This window comes from Ipomoea triloba, chromosome 1 (assembly GCF_003576645.1).
Source record: "Ipomoea triloba cultivar NCNSP0323 chromosome 1, ASM357664v1".
Taxonomy (NCBI): Eukaryota; Viridiplantae; Streptophyta; class Magnoliopsida; order Solanales; family Convolvulaceae; genus Ipomoea; species Ipomoea triloba.
In genome coordinates, this window is record NC_044916.1 from 22783941 (window position 1) to 22789245 (window position 5305).

Here is a 5305-nt window from a genome sequence, read left to right on the forward strand (position 1 = left end):
ATTGGTGTACCTTTTGACCGTTTGTGGTGGAAATCTGATGTGTCATCCATTTCCGTCCATTTTGAAAACTCACGTTCGGCACCTCTTCATTATTCTATCTCCATGATATTCTTCTTCTCCAAACCTTAAGTGTGCTTCCTTATCGTCATTCAGCATTACTGGAGAAGTGTCAGTTTATCGAGAACAAGGTTGATGTCTCGATTGTTCGATGTCTCGAACCCAAGCATCGAGAGCTCTACCTCTCGAACTTCTGCTTATGTCTCGAACTGGATGGTTGTATCGAGAGGTACTATCTCTCGAATTCTGCTTATGTCTCGAGACTTAGTTGATGTCTCGCAGACCCTTATTCCTCCAGTGTTGTCCCGTGCCTTCTTCTGTTTTATCTATGAAATTACAACACTAGATTTCTAAGATNACTTAGTTGATGTCTCGCAGACCCTTATTCCTCCAGTGTTGTCCCGTGCCTTCTTCTGTTTTATCTATGAAATTACAACACTAGATTTCTAAGATGTTCAAACAAGTTTACTTCAAGCTGAAATATTTTCCGAGTTGAGCTCAAAGTTACCCGGTTGTATTTTCGCTCTTGGTTTACTTGTCGAACTTACAACGTTTTGCCTATGTGTCGAGACTTGGGGATTTCTACTTAACAGTTGGTATCATCAAAACCTATTACATGATGTTCCTAACAATATTATGTATAATATATATTTGCACACCCATGCGTGAGAATAAAAGCTCAGCATGTTATACACATATTCACACGCAAGCACAAGAAGAGAATCTTGGGAAATGTGAAAAGCAAAATGTTCACCGGCCAACTCCACCGATCTCCCCGATGATCTCCGTAGTAATATCCTGTTCTTCATTCGTCGAGCACGATGAGAACAAGAACGCATGAAGCAGGCATTCACGAGAACAGTATCGTAGCAGTAAAGGTTCAACAATGGTGAAACACGTTTCGGAAAATCAATTTCCGAAAAGCTCCAAACCAGTGTTCACAAGCCTCTGCGATGATCGTTCACGGTAGGCAGTGTCAGACAATAGAGGAACAACTGAGAAAGTTAATTCCCAAGTATTTCTGTTCCAAGGACTCTGGCGTGCCTCTCGTTGGTATACTCCAACATTAGTCTTCAATGACCATGGTGGCAGGTCGGAGCAACAATGAACGGGAAAAAAATTAATTCCCAAGGGAAGACCGTGGCTGGCAGTGACAGTGAATCAAAACAATGACGGAGTAACAACACGAAAAATTAGTTTTCGAGTCCCCATCCAATGTTTATGGAGATGGCGAGCCAGACAATGGCAGAAGACAACCCAAGAAATCGATTCGTAGGAAGCTCCAGTCCAATGGCGGAAGGCAACCCAAGAAATCGGTTCGTAGGAAGCTCCGATCCAATGTTTGTGAAGATAGCAAGCTCAGGCAATGGTGAAATGCACCTCAGGAAATCAATTTCCGGGTGGTTTCTACTCAAATGCCTCACCTATTTTGTCTCTTTCCTCCCTCCTGCAAACAAGAGAAAAAATTCAAAAAAATAGTGCATTGCAAGAACTAAAATTACCTTGGGGAAGTTCGTCTGCGGACGGCGGCGGCAGTTCGTAGGATGATAATGACGTGCCGGAGCAACGTCCTGAGGACGCATCCTAGCAGCGACCCTTTTCCGACGACAAGGGTTGAATGTGAGGTTCGGACTATAACAGGATACACCTCCAGAAAATTAATTCCTAGGCGATTCCTTTCGTCCCCGTAGCGATCTCTTTTCCGTCATAGTCGCGGTGGCGATAGCAACATGTGCCTGGCGACCCCGTAGCGATCTCTTTTCCGGCATAGTCGCGGTGGCGATAGCAACATGTGCCTGGCGAGTACCCGATAGCTTTTCCTCGAATAACGGTGGCGACTAATCATAGAGCAGTGATGACAGTGAAGATCCAAACAATGGCGGAAAGCATTCCGAAAAAAAATCAATTCTCAGAAAGCTCCGGTCCAATGATGGTGGTGATGGGGTGTCTAAGCAACTGGAAAAAATTAATTCCCAAGAAGTCTTGGCGTTGTTTCGTTTCTCATTGATAGAAGCTGCAAAAAATTAAATGTACACAAATATATGGGGAAGAAATTAATGCTGAGAGTTACCTGAAGGTTGTCCTTCCGTTCTGGTTGATTGGGGATGCAAAGCAGTGGAATATGAAGCATTATTTATAGTCACAAATGAGGAGTTCGAATGTGTTTGAAGATTCAAATCTTGTTGGTTAATCTAAATCTAATTGTGAGCTATGAGATATGGTTGGTTATAAATTATAGTGAGATGAAGACTCCATTTCCAGTCGGGATTCTAGTGCTGACTTGTGGATCATGAGCTGCTGGCAAATTCGTGGCGTAGGAGAAGCAACATGGGAAATTTTCGTATATTGCCAAGGTTCAAATTCCAAGTTCTTAAGGGAGATTAATTTTAGCTAAAATTGAAATTGAAATTTGGCTAAAGTTAAAAAGTGGTGAAATAGGCTACTGCGAAAGTTGGACACACTATGGATTTTGAATATTGTGATACTATCAAATTAGGCCTATGCAGTCAATAATGAATTAATTGGACTTCTCTATGCAAACTCGGACTCTTGTAGTCAAAATGACATTTATTGAGCTGCTACCCTCAAATATAGACTACAAATTTAACTTCTTGGACTACTGAAAATTTCGAAATTTCCTTCTCTTTGCATTCGGAGCACGCTAAGCAAGTCTCGAAAGGGCAATTTGTTGGCACTGAAAATTCAAATAATATTATTGGGCTGTGACGGATAATGGGTTATTAAATTAATTACTTAATTTTGTTAATTGGACTAATATTTATTTAATTGGGATGATTTAATGGCCCAATAAATAATTAATTGGTTTAATTACTTAATTAAATGTAATTGGATGTTAGATTGTTCGGGCCCAATTGAAGGAATATTTAATTGAGTTGGACCAGGCTAATTGGATTAATTGGGCCGCTCAAATTGACGGGCTTTGACTTGGTTTGGCCCATCAACAATATATGCGGATCATATAATTCTTGGGAAAGATGTGGATATTATAAATTGGTTCAAAAAATATAAAATCATGAACCTGGACGTGATAGTGTCCCGATACATTCCTTATATTTAATTCAAATATTAATTAAATATAAGAATTATCCAAATGGATAGAGTTGGTTAGATTTTTTCCTACCAACTCACCACTATAAATAGTGGTTTCATTTTCAAGGAAAGGGAGCTCTGAAGATCTGCCGAAATCTCACCAGAATATTGTCTGGAACACACTTGCAATTTATTTGCACCGAGGGATACGCCTGCAATTAATTTGCACCAATGAACACTTCCAGTTGGCATACTCCAACTTGGCATCCTTCCAGTTGGCATACTTCCAACTCGGCATACTTCCAGTTGGCATACTTCCAACTTGGCATACCTACAGTTGGCATACTTTCAACTCGGTACACTTCTAGTTTAGCATACTCTGAACTCGGTACACTTCTAGTTGGCATACTTCCAACTCGGCATACTTCCAACTCAGCACACACTTAATTCGGCATATTCCGGATTCAGTACACATCTAATCGGCATACTTCCAGTTCAACATATTCTGAACTAGGCATACTTCCAATTGACATACTTTTAGTAAAGAATCAGAGGACTTATACACAGAGATTGTACCCCTTTTTTCGTTTGATACATACTACTCATTGTAACCGATACTTTGAATTTTGAATATATACAATTCAAGTTTTTCGCGTTCAAAATGGTAGACAGAGGAATAGTGCTTGGTCATAAAGTTTCAAGTGCCTGGATGATGGTAAACCAAGCAAAAATTGCGGTGATTGAGAAGCTCCCGCTTCCAAACTCAGTACACTCTTTGAGGAATTTCTTTGGTCATGTGGGGTTCTACCAACAGTTCATTGAGCACTTTACTACCATTGTGAGACTATTGACAAAATGGTTGGAGAATGATGCACAATTTTTTGTTGATGATGATTGTAGAAGAGCTTTTGAGACATTGAAAGAGAAGTTATGCAATGCTCATAAAAAAATTCGATTTGTAACATTAGAGACGGAATTGAACTCCGTCGCTAAAATGTTTTAAAAAATTCCCACTTCATAAATGTAGCAACGAATTCGTCTATCCGTTGCTAATATACAAACACAAACACATTTCTGCTTGAATATGTAGAGACGGATTCGTATATCTGTCGCTAAGTTGTAGCAATTAAAATAATGAAATAAGCCCACAAAAAATTTGTCACAAATCTGTCTCTAATTTTCGCATCAAAATTTATTGCTAAAATTAGCTACGTATTTAACGACGGAAATTTTATGTCGCTAAATATTCATTTAACAAAAAATTAAAATCTGTCACTAATTTGTCATTATTTCATCTCTAAATTAGTAATGGAATACATCCGTCGCTATTTTCGCGTTTTTTTGTAGTGTGACGAGCTTAAGGTGGGGAGCTCAAGTTGAAGAACTCAATGCAAGGAGCTCAAGATGAAGAGCTCAATTCGAGGAACACAAGATGAGGAACTCAAGGTGGGGAGCTCATGTCGAGGAGCTCAATTCGAGGAACACAAGGTGATGGGCCCAAGTTGACGAACTCAGTGCAAGGAGTTCAAGATGAAGGGTTCAATGCGAAGAGCACAAGCTAGGGAGCTCAAGCCGAGGAGTGGAGCTCATGCTCTCAAACTTGGCTAAGGTAAAGTTAGGAGCTCAATGCGAAGGTTGGAGCTTTAGGTGGGGGATTGGAGCTTAAGGCGAAGATTGGAGCTCAAGTTCCCGAGGCCAGCCAAGGATATGAGCCAAGACCTTTGAAGTCAGCCCAAGCACAGTGGGAAGCTCAAGCTCTTGGAGCCCAATCGTGGAAGAGTATGGATCACCCAAAAGGCGGCCAAAGTCAATGGCATGGTCGTGTCGTTGCCGAGCAATGTATACTTTATTTGCATAATGCAAAAGCTAAAGAGCAAACATGAGGCCAGTAGAAGGGGATAACACTGAGTTGTTCAAGGCCATGGAGAAAAAAAATACTCTCTTTCATTGACAACTTCTTGCAGCTTAGAGAGTGGGAAACTGGTGATGGATTATTACAAATGGGCCCAGAGCAAATCAACCCGGTGGAGCAAACCTGACCAAACTTTAGCCCAAGGTCGAGTCCTGAGCTTGGCACCTCGGAGGTTCTACGCCAAATACACCTCGGAAGTCCCACGCCGAGCTCCAAGCTCGGTGCCTTAAGGAAGTCCAAGGTCGTACCTTGAGGAGGTCCAAGGCCAAGCTCCAAGCTCAACGC